Source organism: Lepus europaeus, chromosome 6 (genome assembly GCF_033115175.1).
Source record: "Lepus europaeus isolate LE1 chromosome 6, mLepTim1.pri, whole genome shotgun sequence".
Taxonomy (NCBI): Eukaryota; Metazoa; Chordata; class Mammalia; order Lagomorpha; family Leporidae; genus Lepus; species Lepus europaeus.
In genome coordinates this window covers 130,701,614-130,717,837 of record NC_084832.1, presented here as the reverse complement: position 1 = coordinate 130,717,837, position 16,224 = coordinate 130,701,614, and positions in this window count along the sequence as shown.

Sequence of the window (16,224 nt, the reverse complement as noted above, 5' to 3'; positions counted from 1 at the left end):
CCCGTGGGTGGGAGATGCTGGGCCCTCTGTGTCTGCTGTGTTCCTGTGCCTGCCTTGGCCTGCACTGCCACAGCCTCGCTGCTGGTTATGCGGAGTTACATTGTCTCCAGCGCTTCGCCTTGGAACTTTTACAGGCAGCTTTCTCCACTGCAGAGCAGGATTGCAAAGCTGGATCCACTCTGTGCTCTCTTCTCCCGTGCATTTTTAATGTTCTCTTGGGAAAGAATATTGAGAGCAATCTTAGCCAGGAAATTGCCACGAAAATGTACTAAAAGACGGTGGAGACGCTATACTTGTTTCTTGAGATGCCTTTTTGGTAAAGAAAATGGTGTCTCAATTTTAAGAGCAAACAACGCGGCACTGTAAAGACGGCTGGGGCAGCCGCGGGTGAGAATGGGAGGTTGCTTCCTGCCCTGGACTCTCGGCCCTGAGCAGGAATTCCAGAGACTGTGGTTGTGCAATCAGCTTTCACAACTCCCTGGGGAGAGCCTTACAAGGCACTTTCCGTGCACGATGCCTGAATGTCTTACCCACTCCCAGGGGTTTAAAGTCCCCAGTACCACACTGGGAGCTGCTACCGCCCTTCACTCAGGCACAAGGTGGTCTAGGGACTTGTCCAAAGCGGCCCAGGGAGTGAGCAGCACGGCTGGGGTCCAAACCCCAGCAGCTGGTCGCAGGGCCTGCACTCCGAGCACTCCGTAAACCGACTGCAGAGACAGCTCCAGATCCTTTCTCTTAAACAACTTTTTCCCCCACCAGTGCCAAACTCCCAAAGTCTCGTTGGCTCCCTGCCAACTGTTCCGGCTTTGACGGCCCAAGACTGTGCTCAAAGTTAAATCGTCGTCAGAAGATTCCCGTGGCTCGTTTTGCAACAGGACTGAACGAGTCACGTGGAAGCCCTCCCAGATCGCAGAGTTTACATTTCTCTTGCTTGATGAATGTGGCCGAGGCGAGGCTGGCCTTATATGTAGAGGGGACTGTTGCTGGAAGGGAAATGAATTATTTGCTCAGGTTAGCCGGGAACTTACTATTAGTAAAGTCCTTTCTTCCCGTTAACCCACGTCGCTTCTGTAGCTTTCCTCACGCGTTATTTTGTAATGCAGCAATATCTGTTGCAAAACTAATCAAAGTCATGGTCTTAAGTAAGAACCACACCTTCAGCCCTGAAACAAAATGGTTTATATCCTGAACAGTTCGAGAGATAAATGTTCCTAGTGACCTGGGGTCAGGTTGTTTGTGTATGCACAGCAGTGCCAAGCCAGGCAGCAAAGCATTCTCCTGCCCATCTCCGCTGCCGGGCCCAGGAGCGCCGGAGCCGCTCTGCCTGCATTCCCCCGGCCCTCATCTGTCCCCCACGGAACGGAAACTGCCCGCTCTGTGCAGTGTCTATTTCATGGACTTTGGAACGCCGCCCGCGCACAGGGCCCAGCTCTCAGAGGGCAGTGAAGGCTCTCTGCCTGCTATCTTGAGATTCTTAATGAGGTTCCCTCTGAGTGTTGCCCGTGACATCTGAGGGGATGGTGGAGTGTGTCTGACTTCCTGGGCAGGGCTGCCTCCAGCACCACGCTCCCCCTCCGGGATGGGTTCTCAGCCACCAGCTCCTGTGTTCCCGGGCACAGCAGCCATGGCACAGCACGGTGGCTGCTCCCTGCCCTGTACCGGCGGTGCCTCGGGACGCCCATTGGGATTCTCAGCAGTGTAAGCCAAGGGTCACGCCCTGTGCAGGTGCATCCTGACACTAAGTCACAGGCGCCCATGGGGTGGTCCTGGCACCGTGGGTGACAGCGGCAAGCCAGTGCCAACGGGAGCTCCATTTTCCTACACTAACTGGGGCATGGTTCATCCTGCCTCTGGTGGGAGGCAACAGCAGCTGATGGGCCTCTTGTGCTCTTTGAACAAGGGACCCTGAACATTCATTTTTGCACTCGACCCTGAAAGTTGTACAACTGCCCTGATCCCAATCTTTAGTTCCAGCCCCGAGATCTCTTCTGTGTTGCACCTGGCATCCAGAACCAAATGTGTAATCTCAGCATCTGACCTGGCTCCCTAAGGAATGGCACAAGCTAGTTACGCGAGGCAACACTGTGAGAATCACTCTGACTCCCTGTTTCTGTCATCTCACACGCCGGACCGGTAGCAGACATCCTGGATTGTTTTCTATGGCTGCCTCGCATGACTCTTTAGCCAAGACCCGAAGAAGTGTCCAAGAGTCACACAGGTGACGACCCAAGGAACAGGAAAAGCAGCTGCCACAGTTCACAGCAAAGAGGCTGTGACCATGGAAAATAATAGAGTGCTCCCAAACTCAGCAGCTTAGAGCAAACGCAAACATGCATGACGTCACTCGGTTTCTGTGCACCTTTCTGCAGCGGTACTACAGCTGGTTGATTGCTCCTGGTGGCGCCGATGGAGTCCACTTTGTGAACAGAGCAGGTAAAGAACCAGTGAATGTAAGAACCTGGGAGCGTGCCCAAGAGCAGTGTTGTGCTAGAAGGAGATTCTGCCAGATGCTATGCATGGCGTGAGTCGATGCAGGATTTCCTTCCAGATATTGCTGGAAGGAGACTCCTGGGCAACCAAGAGCTGCATGAGAGACGGATCCTCATGGGTGCTGTGGGTCGGGTGTGCGGTGCCTTGTCATGGGGAGGCACAGATCTCGCCAGCTCACTGCTCCTCACCGCCGTGTGGCGTCCAGTGACCAACACCACCCCAGCCCTGGGCAGCACCACGCCACTCTGCACTTGCGTGAGTTCAGCTTGTTGAGAGTCCGCGTGTAACTGAGACCACGTGGTCTGTCTTATTTCCCCCCACATGGAGTCCCCAGGCTCGTCCGCGCGGTCACCACACGGCACCCTCTGCCGTAGGTTGCCTGCGCTCGGCTGCTGTGAGTACTGCTGCAGTGCACGTGGGTGCAGGTGTCTCCCCCAGTGCAGGGAGATGGTGGGGGGGTGGCTGCAGCACACAAGTTCTGTCAGCTTCCTGAGGCGCCTCCGTCCCGCTCTGACCGTGGCTGTGCTCACAAGGCGGTGTGCCCTTTCTCCACATCCACACCAACACCCGTCTTTGCTCTTTTCCATAAAACCATGTTACCAGATGTGACGTGACACCTCGTTGAGACTTTTTTTGAAAGAAAGATTTATTATTTATTTATTTGAAAGTCGAGTTATACAGAGAGAGAAGGAGAGACAGAGACAGAGAGAGGTCTTCCATCCACTGGTTCACTCTCTAGTTGGCCACAACAGCCAGAGCTGAGCCGATCCGAAGCCAGGAGCTTCTTCCAGGTCTCTCACATGGGTGCATGGGCCCAAGGAATTGGGCCATCTTCTAGTGCTTTCCCAGGTCATAGCAGAGAGCTGGATCGGAAGAGGAGCAGCTGGGAATAGAACCGGCACCTATATGGGACGCCAGCCCTGCAGGCGGCGGCTTTACCTGCTACACCACAATGCCAGCCCCTCCTTGTGAATTTAACTTTTCTGTTGATTAGTGATTTGGGAAATTTTCTCATTTATCTGTCAGCTACTTGTACAGTTCTTTTGAAGATAATCTATTTAGGTCCTTGGCCCAATTTTTAATGATTTCTTACTATTGAGTTGTTTGGGTTCCTTGTATGTTTTTGATATTAACCCCTTATCAGATGTGTGGTTTTCTGACATTTCCCTGATTCTGTAGGTTTTCCCTTCATGCTGTTGATTGCATCCTCGGCTGTGGAGGAGCTTTTCATTTGCTGTGAGCCCATTCTAAATGCTTTCTGTTCGTATCCAAAAATAATAATCATCTGCTCTGACCAACACCACGAGCTTTCCCTCGTGTCTCTTGCTAGTCATTTAAAGGTCCTGTGTTTAAGTCTTTGCACCATTTTGAGATGCTTCTTAACATCGATTTATTTATGTCTTTGAAAGAAAGAGAGAAGGCCAGGGGGAGGGGGAGATTTTCCACCCACAGGTTTACTCCCCAACAGCCAGGTCTGGGCCAGGCTGAAGCCAGAATCCCGGAACTCCATCTGGATCTCCCAGGCAGGTGGCAGGAGCCCAAGCACTTGGCCCGTCGCCGGCTGCCTTCCCAGCAGCATGAGCAGGGAGCTGGATCAGAAGCGGAGTTGTCAGCACTCTGACAGGCGAGCAGCTCCGTCCACCACTGTGCCACAATGCCGGTCCCGAGAAGAGTTCAGCGTCTGGTGTGACACAAGACTTGAATTTCATTCTCACGTGCGCGTCAGTCCAGTGCCTGTCACCCTTTAGTGGAGAGCCTGCGCTCTTCCCATTGTGTGTCCTCTGCACCATTGTTGAAAATTGATTGGCTGTGAACGCGTGGATTATGCTGGGCTCACTGTCCCGTTGCTCTGGTCTGTGTGTGAGAGTTCTGTAATCCGCAGAGGAAACATGTTTTTATGAACATGCTCAACTCGCGGGACCAAGTCCTCGTGGCAGCTCTCGTCTCCCTTGTTGAACCTGTCGGCCCGCTGGCCCCGGGCCCCACCTCCCTGCCCTTGCGCGGTTCCAGATGTCCTGCCTATGCAGAATCCCAGCTGCGGCTCTCCGGGACTTGCCTCATTTCCCATGCATAACGGAAGTTCCTTCTGCTGACGCCTGCTGTCACTGTGGAGTCGAAAGCACAGCCATCAGCGGCCGGGGGAAGGAGTAAGAAGTGGACAGGGGCAGGAAGGGCAACTGGAGCGGAAGCAGCCTGGGGAAACAGCGCAGGGGCCCCCCATGGCCCCAGGTGAGGGCGTGAGTTTACAGTGAAGCCCCTCAGCGTGGCAGGGCTTCGTTTGCCAGCACATTCCACGGTGGTGCTGCGTGGGTCAAGCAGGTGGGCTGATGGATCGCACCAGGGCTGGGTTTGCTCAGGTAGGCTCGGCAGAGGGAGCAGGGGGATGTGGGGTGAGCAAGGGAGTGCTTTCACAGAGGGCGTTGGGACTGAACGTGGAGCCCCATGGATGTGGGCAGAGGTCAGCGGGCTGCAGTCTGTGGCCCTGCTCACCCCTTCTGCCCTCACCACCACCCCCCCCGCCGCCGTCGTCAGCATGTCCTGGTGGTCTCACTCCTCCCCCGTGCCAGCTACCGGGTGGGGGTGCGCTTTGGAGCAAGCCACGCGGGGAAGGCCTGTCCAACAGAGGGCTGCCCCCTCATCCTGCGGCCCCTGCTCCCCATGGCCTCTACCCATGGCCACCTGTCCCTGTCTCAAAGCCGTCTGCCGAGAGTCAGGGAGGCTGATGTGCTGGCCAGCGTGGCCAGGCTACCCCTTCTGTGCACCGCTCTCCACGTTGCTGAGGTTAGGGCACAGAGGAGACAGCGATGGAGGTACTGAGCCCCATCTCACGTCAGGGTCCTGCTCTGGCCGCTGACCTCTGCTCTCCCTGTGTGTGCGCCCTCGGGACATGGTGTGAAGGAAACAGAAACAGCCCTGGGGGACTCAGGTGAGTGAAGGCTTAACTGGGCGCCCACTCGGTCCTTGCCATGCACCTGCTGGGATGGTCAGCGCCCACGACGCAGGTCACTGCTGGGGATCACAGGGCACTCCCTCCCTCCCGCAGGAGGCCGGCTGAGCAGTCATTCTCTGGTGAATGTTGACTGAGGGCAGGCCATGTGTGGCAGGTGTCGGGGTGCCCTGCTGGGGGGTGCTGGACTTCACCCAGCCAGCGTGACCACTTCCTGAGCATCTCCTGCACGGTGGAACCACATGACCCCACCACTGCCAAGCTCTGGTTCCCACACAGCTGAAGAGAGACCACAAGTGTCCACCATGTACCTCCCACACGCGGGGATCGGGCCTCCCGGGCCTCTTCCTGGGAAGACAGAGCGAGGGGCTATCCTCACTTCCAGGAGGCTGAGGCCCGGAGGGTGCCATGGGAGCGGCACCCCAGTTTCCAAAGCTGCCGTCTCAGTTGCGGAATCACAGGGCTGGTTTCCATCCTGCGTGGGCATTCCAGGGGCTGGAGCAGCCCCACAGCAGAGGTGCCCCTCACCTCAGCGCTGCCCTCTCCTGCGTGGCCCACCCCACCTCCACGCTCCACCCGTGCAAGGGGGAGGGCCAGTCTGAGGGAACACAGATGTCTCTTGAGGACGATGCCCAGGAAGTGTGCAAATCCTTCCTATTCATACTCTGCGGCTTGTCACACAGCAACACCTAGCTGCAAGGGAGGCTGGGACGCGGAGCCTAAGGCCAGGAGCCAGCAGAGGGCCAGAAGGTGCTGCCAATTCGCAAACACAGAGTCACAGGGACGCTAACTGGAGCGGGAGTGGTCCCCACACAGCCGACCAGAGCTGAGCAGGATCTGTGGCAGTGAAGCTCCAGTCGCTGCCTCGGTGTTTGCTGCATTGAGTGCTAGAAACCACACTCAGTAGGCAAAATCACTAGAAAGGGTAGGAGCAAGCACTCGGGAATAATGTCAATCTCTCAGAATTGGGGGGGGGGGTCTTTTTTGACTTTTGTTTTTATAGACGCCAACTCTTTTTCGTTTTCTTGGAAACATCTGAAACTTCTAAGAGCCTGGCCCTTATGACTCATGTGAGTGACTTGTCTAATGAGTTACAGAAGAAAAGACAAAGTCGGTCACTTAAAAAAAGAAACCAGGGGCTGGCGCCATGGCTCACTTGGTTAATCCTCCGCTTGCGGCGCCGGCATCCCATATGGGCACCGGGTTCTAGTCCTGGTTGCTCCTCTTCCAGTCCAGCTCTCTGCTGGGCCTGGGAGGGCAGTGGAGGATGGCCCAAGTGCTTGGGCCCCTGCACCCACGTGGGAGACCAGGAAGAAGCACCTGGCTCCTGGCTTCAGATCAGCGCAGCGCTGGCCGCAGCGGCCATTGGGGAGTGAACCAACGGAAGAAAGACCTCTCTCTGTCTCTCTCACTGTCTATAACCTTACCTGTCAAATAAAAAAAAAAGTTTAAAAAAAAAAAAAAGAAAAGAAACTGCCCGTCTGTACCAGGAGCTGGTTTAAAGGCACACGGTAACTGGCTACAGCAGGATAATGCGGGAAGAGGCGGAAAGATGAGTGACACGGCTTCTTGTCTCTAAGGGTTTCTGTCCCACCCCCACCTGCCAGGCCCTGCCAGGTCTCCATGTGTGCGATTCAGCAGCCTGGTCCTCCCGGCCCAGCCCCACAGTCCCTGCAGTCCCAGCTGCGCCCAGCGCCTCCCTGAGCCGACAGGAGAGAGCGTGGTTCCACCTCCAAGCACTACGTTTGGGCACGGTTTGTCATGGGGCAATGGAGACCACAAAATAGCCAGAATTGGAGCCAGCCCTCCTGACAGCAGCCCCCGAGGCCCACGCCCACCGTCTCACTCCTGCTTACCTCCCGTTCCCTGCCCTTCACCACGTCCTGCTGAGCGGGCTCGCACCTGCCCCTCGCACCTCCCTTGCTGCCCTTCAGGCAGGGGCTACCCTCTCCCTGTGCCCCTCCCCTCCTCACTCCACGGTGCCGTTTCACCCACTCAAGCCGGCGACCCCTCCCGGACATGCGGGCCCTCTGGACATCAGCCTCGAGGACACGTGTCCGGCTGGTCCGGAGAAGCCACAGGGACGCTGGGGATGGCCCTGCCTGCACACACCTCCTCCAGAGCCTGGGCTTCCTTTGGTGCCTGAAGTTTCTCCTTCCTTCTCTTACAGGAGGTGCCCTACACCATGACCTTGAAGCAGTGAGAGCCAAGGTGGCCGCTGGCTTCTGTCCACGGTCCTGGCCGGAACTCCCTCTCCAAGCCCTCCTCTTGCACCTTGCTGTCTCGGGCCCTGCCTTATCTGATGGTAGAGAAGACCCCCCCCCCCCCTTTCAGAAGGGGTCTGGCCCAGGCCCAGGGTGGGGGAGGAGGGGGAAGAAGGCCACACCCGGAGGCCCGGCTGCCTCCCCACGCTGACAGTGGGGTCCGTGCCCGGGGCGGATAGTGTCAGAGGGAGCGAAATCCCAAGACCCCAGGCGGCGTCCACTGCAGAGCTGACTGCTCACTGCTGATGGGCAGGGGGGAGGCTGCACACATCCGGCAGCAGGGGTGACGGCTGTGAGAGTGCAACTGGGAAACTGAGTCTGGGTTTGTTTCTTCCGCTCAGGGGTGAGGTGGACCTGAGTCCCGGGTGAATGAGCAGAGGCTGGGGAGGCTGTAAGAAGCCAAGGGGCTGGGCCTGGGACCTGCTCCGGTCCTGGGTCTGGCTCCAGAGCCCACCGCCCCGCGCGCTGCCGGGCGTCTGCGCCTCCCCCACCAGCGCAGTTCAGGGAAGGCCTCTGCGCGTGCGCATGTCTGACCCCCCCCCCCCCGTAAACGCCCCCACAGCCCCGGGACCCCACGTTGCTTCATCGCCTGGAGATCGGCTGCCCCCAGCAGGCCGGCAGCAGGCCGACACCCCTCTGTTCACGGACTCCAAGCCGCTCCTCTGTGCACCGTCCCCCAGGACAGGCCTCGTGGTCCCGGGACTGGGGCTCCCTTCGGGCCCACGGGGCCCAGCAGGGTGGTGTGAGAAGAAATGATGGCACTCTCCAGAATCTGCATACTTTCCAGAGTCTGCGAACGTGAGTGGAAGGGAGAGTCCCGCAGGAATGAGGAGGAATCGATTCACGGAGGTCCCCACGCCAGGGGCAGCGGTCACACAGCTCCTCCCAGTACGCGCCGCGCGGGCTCTGGCTGCAAGGTGGCACCGCGAAGCCACAGGGTAGCGACCGCCCACGTGGCCTGCGCAGGGCCGGTGACGCCCTGAGAAGCCCACGCGAGGCCTTCAACTGAGTGAGGCCTTGGCGCCGGGTCTGCACTGCCCCCGTGTGTCCCTAAGGCCGCAAGCGTCTCCCTCCACAAGGCACTTCTAGAAGCCTAGGTCACCCAGGAAGCGGTGAGGGCTTTGGGTTCCTGCTGGCCTGGGCTGCTTCTGTGTGTGTTTCCCTGATAGGCAGAAGTGGCAGCCCTGAGCAGCAGTTAAAACGAGGTCTACTCAAATGTGGTGTTTTCTGTGGGCCCAGACGCATTTCCAGTTGCCTCAACCTGGCCCAGGCTCCGCCGTGAGGTGCCGTCGCTGGTCTCCTTGCCCTCTGTTGAAATGCCCCGGTAGTGACAGTCACCAGCCGAACGCTGGCCCTCCACCTTGTCAGGGAGACATAAATATTTGATTTCAGATCAGTGATGTGTGTAATTGCAGCTACGGAGAAGGCCTTTGGTTGCTGCCCAGATCCAAGGGCCCATGGACGTTCAATTCCTGAGCCTTCTCCACACACACAACCCAGAAGTTTCCACGGTCGGGAGATGAACCCTCCTCTCAGCCAGAGATGGAGCAGGAAGGCACACATGGGCTTAAGTGGCGGAGAGCTGTCCCTTCTAAAGTCAGGAAAGAAATACCCCGGGAAACTGTGGGTGGTCTTCCCTAAACGTCATTAAAAATAGGATAGGTTCTCCTTGGATTACATATCTTCTGTCTGTTAATACTGCTAATGTTTTCTTAAAAACCCATAAAAAATAACAAAGAAAATAGATCCAAAAGCAATTATTAGTTTGCTTTCTGAACATTTTTAGAAACCGAGTTGATGCCAGCAGGCTGGAAAACCACGGTTTCACAGCAATTAGAAGCTATTCATGAGCCGCGTTGGAGAGTGCCAGCCACAAAGAAAACATAAAGCAAATGTTCTCAGGGCAACAATGGCGGAAGGCTAACCTGTAACAATGGCCAGTGATGTAGCCACTGGCTGACTCATCTCATTACGTCCAGATGAACGGAGCGTTAAAGCAGGACATGATCCTGGAGCTCAACTCTAGACTGCGCCTCAGTGTCTCTGGCCGTGCTCAGAGCGGCCGCCGTGCCACAACCCACAGAGCCGTGTCTGCCTCTTCTGGGCTCCGCCTTCCTCCCCAGCCGCGTGGGGCAGCTCTCCCGACTGCAAAGTGCCCGTCTGGATAATGAGGAGAGTGAAACCCCCCCAGACCGTCCAGGAGACAGTGAGGCAAGATCCGCACAGCTCCAGGGCAGACCTGGCCGAACAGACTCCGGGGGGGGGGGGGGTTGGCGCTCATCACTGCCCACTTCACCACAAGGCCTGCACTCCCCACCGTCTCAGCCCAGCATCCACCACGGATGACGGCCACAGCGCTGAACAAGGAAACTTCCCTCGCTCTCTGCTGGGGAAGAGGGTGCAGATCCAGTCTGACTTCCGGGGCTCCCCAGCCTCACTGGCCTCCTGCCAGCCCCGCCCGGCTGTGACCCAGACAGGAGAGGCCTGCGGCACCCGGACATGCCCTGTGGGACCCCTGTGCTACCCACACTCTGAGCAGGGTCCAGAGCTGTTCAGGTGCCTGATGAGCCAGTGCCCACAGCGGCCTGGAGCCAGCAGGTGAACAGTTCTGGTCTTCAGGTGTACAGGGTCCTGGTCCGGAACAAGAAGTGGAATGTGGATTTGATTGACTTCACAAGTTTTTCACAAAGAAAACTGCTACATACCATGGTCCCAAATCATCAGCTCTGATAACTGACTGACTTTTATATTTACACACTGTCAAAACATGTGCATAATTCTGAATAGTACATAGCCATTTGTTCAAATACAGGAATTTGGAAATTGGGTATGTGGGGAACCGCAGGCTGGCCACCTGTGAGAACCTCCTCATCTGCATAGCTTGCAGCAATCGGTCGACCACAAGGCCCAGGAAAACAGCCAGGTGAAACAGATGAAACAGAATGGACTCTGCATAAACAACCAGGAGGAACCAGGTGAAACAGATGAACTTTTGACCTGAGACTATACGCGCCCTTTCATCTGATTGGACGATACCAGTGTGAACTGCACGGGAAGAGAGCCGCTACTGGCTGTGGAGCGGATGCTCCACGGACTTGGGGTATAAAGAGACATTGGGATTTGGGCTTGAAGCTCCTCCTTCCCTTTTCTTCTCTCCCCCCTACTCTTTCCTTCTGCCCTCACAAGCAAAAGTTCCTTGAGAACCAAGAAACAGTGACCGTGTCATGATTGCGTTGGACCCTTGCTGGCGAGGGTCCGACAGGGTACAAGAGGCTTCCTCTTCCTTTCTTACCGCAGTGTTTGAAAAGGCCATGTTCAGCCATTTAGAGGGGGTGGAAGGACTGACCATGGAATCAGCTTCTCCTGCCAACCAAGCCCTACTGTCTCAGAAGTAAATCCAGGAGTCGGTGCCAAGGCTCAGTGGGGTAAGCGCAGCGTATGATACCGGCATTCCATATCAGAGTGCCAATTTGAGTCTCAGTTGCTCTGCTTCTGATCCAGCTCCCTGCTAATGTGCCTGGGAGTGCAGCAGAGGATGGTCCAAGTACTTGGGCCCCTGCACCCACATGGGAGAGCTGGATGGAGTTCGTGGCTCCTGGCTTTGTCCTAGGCCTGGTTGTGTGTGCATTTGGAGAGTGAAGCAGTGGGTGGAAGATCTTTCTTTCTCTCTCTCTCTCTGTCTCCCTCCCTCTGCCTTTCAAATAAATAATTCTTTTTTCAAAAATTTTGTTTTTTTATTTGAGAGGTAGAGTTACAGACAGTGAGAGACCAGAAAGAGAGAGGGAGAGAGAGATCTCCCGTCCTCTGGTTCACTCCTCAAATGGCTGCAACAGGTGGAGCTGAGCCCATATGAAACCAGGAGCCAGGAGCTTCTTCCAGATCTCCTATGTGGGTGCAAGGGCCCAAGCATTTGGGCCATCTTCCACTGCTTTCCCAGGCCACAGCAGAGAGCTGGATCAGAAGTGGAGCAGCCGGGACTAGAACCAGTGCCCATATGGGATGCTGGCACTGCAGGTGGAGGATTAACCTATTGTGCCAGAACACTGACCCCTAAAATAAAGAAGTCTTTTAAAAAATAAATCTCTGTACTGTTTTCATTATTATTTCAAACAAGACCTTTCAGTCAGGGCGCCTTCCTCTGGGGTTTCCCTGTTGCAGTGACCTGGAATATAAATGTCAGAAAGCTTACCATCAGACTCAGAGTGGTGCTTCATCACTCGAGAAACTCCAAGGAGGAAAATTCACACACTTGGGACGAAATGTCTTGAACAGGACTGCTGCTGACTGCCCCACTGTCACAAATCAACTCCAGGAAACGCGCTCTGGGTCTTTCTCTCACTGGATGTGGATGTGAGCTTTGCGCGTGGGTTTAGGTCAGGGCTCTTGCATCAGCTTAATGTAGATCTCAAGGACTCCTGGCTTACAGGCACGGCTCCAAATGCAGGGCAACTCTCCAGGCACATACGATTTTTTTTTTAAAGATTTATTCATTTATTGGAAAGGCGGAGTTACAGAGAGAGCTAGAGAAAGGGCTAGAGATAGAGAATGGGGCTAGGCCAGACTGAAGCCAGGAGACTGCACCTCTGGGTGTACCACATGGAGGCGAGGGCCCAAGCACTTGGGCTGTCTTCCACTGCTCTCCCAAGCACATTACCAGGGAGCTGGACTAGAAGTGGAGCAGCTGGGACTGGAACTGATGCCCATATGGGAGGCTGGTGTTCCAGGAGGCAGCTGAGCTCCCTGAGCCACAGTGCTGGCCCCAAAGACACAGACAATTGCTGGAGAAATACAGAGAGGGGATATCATGTGTGTGTGTGTGGTTACTCCCCAGATAAACACAGGTGATGGCACTAGTGCAAAGCTGAATGGTTGTGCATTATTCTGCAGAATGGGCCGTTGTTGGGAAGTGACTTTCTTTTTATTTACCTGAATTGCAGAGTTGTAGAGAGAGATAGAGAGCAAGAGAGAGAGAGATAGCTTCCATTCTCTGGTTCACTCCCCAAACAGCCAGGGCTAGGCCAGACCTAAGGCGGGAGGCAGGAGCTCCATCTGGGTCTCCCATGTGGGTGCAGGGGGCCAAGCACTTGGACCCTCCTGGACTGCTTTTCCAGGAGCTTGAGCAGGAAGCCGGATCAGAAGAGGAGCAGCGAGGACATGAACTGGTGCCCATGTTGGAGGCCGACGTTGCAGGTGGCATCTTAGAACACTATGCCACTTTAAAGCACCAGAAACCTGGTAAGACACCTTGGTGGGTGCCCCCCCCCAACCGGCTGCTGTTAACAAGCTTTGTTAACTTTTCAGGCACAGAACCCAGCAGTAAAGACACCAGATCTCTTTGCTGCTCACACAGTCCTTTAAATCACCCTTGGAAAAGCAGATTGGCGGTCACAAATTACAGCAGATGGCAAAGTGTGGGTTGGCAGGAGCCGGCTCTAAGTTATGAATCCTTTACCAGCAAGCTCAGGGCTTTCTGCTTGGCTGCCACAGCACTGTTTAGTGCCATTTTGTGTCAGGTGGAGAATCTCTCTGGGCACTCCCTGCAAGGCAGTGAGGCGGTGATCAATTCCCACACCTCCGTTCCCGTGGGAAGGTCTTTCTCCCTCTGGTTTTGAAGGCTGGTTCTCCTGGTACATGCTTGGTTGGCAGCTCTATTCTTCAGTGCTCTGCACACATGATGCCACTCTGCAGAAGAATCTTCTGAGAGTCCAGCAGAGGGTCCCTGGTACGTCACAAGTCGCCTTCTCTTGCTGCTGCCCAAGTCCTCTTCCCATGTTTGATTTCTGACACTGGTTATAGTGCATTTCAGGATGGAGTTCTTCGGTTCACTTTTCATTCCTTTGAGTCTCTTGGATCTGGATGTCGACTTCCTTCGCCAGACTGGGAAGGTGTCAGCCACTGTTTCTTTGAATTAACGTCTGATTTTCCCTCTTTTCTCTTGTAACCCCCAAGGTGTGTTCTTGCTGATTGACAGCGTGGTGTAGCTGCCCTGAGCTGTCTCCACTCTCTGCTCATTGCCCTTCCTTTCTGCTCTCCCAGTGACCTGATGATGAGTTTGGCTCCTGCTTCTGCTCCACCTGTCTGCTCTTGAACCCCTCTAGTGAGCTCTTCAGCTCGGTTATTGGGTTCTCTAGCTCCAGTTCTGATGGATACTTTTTACGATTTTCTCTCTGCTGAAATTCTCTTTGTCCAAGCTTTGTTCTCTCGATTTCAGTGAACGTCTTCACGGCAGCCATTTTTAATTCTCTTCGGGTCAGTCATGCCATTCCATTTAGTAAGGGTCATTTCCTGCCTCATTTTGTTTCTTTGGGCCATCTTTGCCCAGCGCCTTGCTATTCTTGGCTTTCTGTGTTGTGCCTACATATTAGAAACGCAGGTGCCTCTTCCTGTCTTTGTGGACGGGCCTTGTCCAGAAGACGCCCATCCATCAGCCTGGCCAGAGGCTCCAGGAGCTCCTGCTGAGTCCTCTCCTCTCCCAGGGAAGCAGGCCGCTGTGGATCATGTCTGCAGGCTCCATGCGAGGCCAGCGAGGAGGGAAGTTGTGGCAGCCACCAGCTCAAGCCACTTCTCTGTCCACCTCCAGGTGGCATGTCCCACCAGATCCACTGCAGCCTCGGGACTGGCGGGACACACAACCCTGGGGAAGCTGCGGCATGGATCGGCCGCGCCCCCTGCCCTGGGGTGGGCTGAGCGCTGGAACTTTGGTCAGCTTCCCCTGTGCTGAGCAGGACTGAGAAACAATGCCATCCACAGCCCGAGCCATAGCCCGTGTTCTCCTCTGGGCAGCTGGACGGTGCCAAACCCGTCCAACAGAAGCCAGTCCACTCTGGATCCCCGCAGAGATGTCGGGGTGCTGGGAACCAACCTCCCTCCTCTTCTGGGTGAGGCTGGGAGCTAGGGGTCTCTTCCTGGATGTGTGGCGCCCATGCCAGTGCAGTGGCTCCAGTAGCAAGATGCCTTAGTCTCCTTCCTGGTCCTGCTGAGCTGGTTTCACCCCCTGTGGGGTGTGGAGCCTTCCAATTAGCTAACGACCTCTCAAAGGGAACTTCTCCCTGAATTGTTGCTGAGTCAGCGGGTTTGCGGGTGGTGGGTGAATGGGGATGCACGCAGCAGGCTCCGGGCTTCCTCCTCCACTATCTGACTAACATCTCCTCCCCCACTGGACCTGCATCCTCCTCCCCCCCAGCCAGGGTGGGGGTGGGGAGCTCGTGCTGAAATGCATCATCCACCAAGGAGATGGTTGGCTCCTCTGCAGCTGCTCTTCGCAGATGAATGGCGGATGGCACAGATGGTGAAGGCCCCCTGAACTGGGAAGCGACTCCTCAAAAAGCCAAGTCCTGTCCACCAGTGTGCAGTCAGGGAGAGCGGGGATCTGAGCTCACTGACCGGTGCTGAGTCTGAGCGGCAGGGCTGGGGAATTCGAACCCATGACGGTCTGCCGCTGCATGAGGACACTGAAGAAACAGGAAACCGGCCGCAGTGAAGGAGCCTGAGGAGGCGGATTCCTTCTTTTTCTCGAGAGAAAAAAGCACAGACTCTGAAAACCCACATATATTACCACAGGCGACTCCTCCAGGGCAGTGGGCTGCCGTACTGAGCTTTTAGAATTTATACAGCATCCCCCTCTGAACCACGTCCCTTCCTGTGGCTCAGCCTTCGTTTTTTAAAGATTTGAGAGAAAGAGAGAGAGAGAGAGAATCTTCCACCTGGTGGTTCACTCCCCAAATAGTACAACAGCTGAGGCTGGGCCAGGCAGAGACCTGGAGCCTGGAACCCCATCGGGGTCTCCCATATGGGGGGCGGGGTCAAGGATTTGGGCCATCTCCCAGCACTTTCCCAGGAGCATTAGCTAGACGCTGGGTCAGGAGCAGAGCAGCTGGGCCTGGAGCTGCCACTCCAGTGCAGGACGGCAGAACCACAGGCAGCGGCTCCAACTGCTGTGCCTCGTGTCACCGCCCCCCCCCCCTTTAAATTTAATTTAGTGACTGCCTCTTGGATGTCTCCTGCCTGTGCAGCACTGGCCTGGGGTCTTAGGTCACATGTGCAGCACAGCAGCCCAGTCTCTGGCCACAAGAAAGGGCTCAAGTTCTGATTAACTGGGACGTCCCTGCTTCGTGCTGGGTTGCCTGCAGACCCTCTGAGCGATGCTCACTGCCTGGAGCTGGGCGGCCACTCCCCTCTCTGAGGACCCAGCTGGCTCTCCCCACTCAGCCACAGGGAGCAAGTCCCACCCCCATGCCGACATCCTCACAGGAAACTGAACACTGGACATGGTTTTGGGTTGTCCAATGGCAGCCTCTGTTGCCCCGCCCCTGCCCCTGACACTCGGGGTGGGGGGGGCGTGCAGGGCAGGAAGACACAGCAGCAGGAAGCAGGGACAGTGTGGGGCAGGGTTAGAGCTGGCGCTGGGAGGCAGTGGCTGTCATCCAACAGCCAACCGAAGTGTAAGTAAAACCCTGCTTCACAGCATCAATCATGCTTTGTACATTTCGAATTTCAAGAGTTCATCCTATGATATTTTTATTA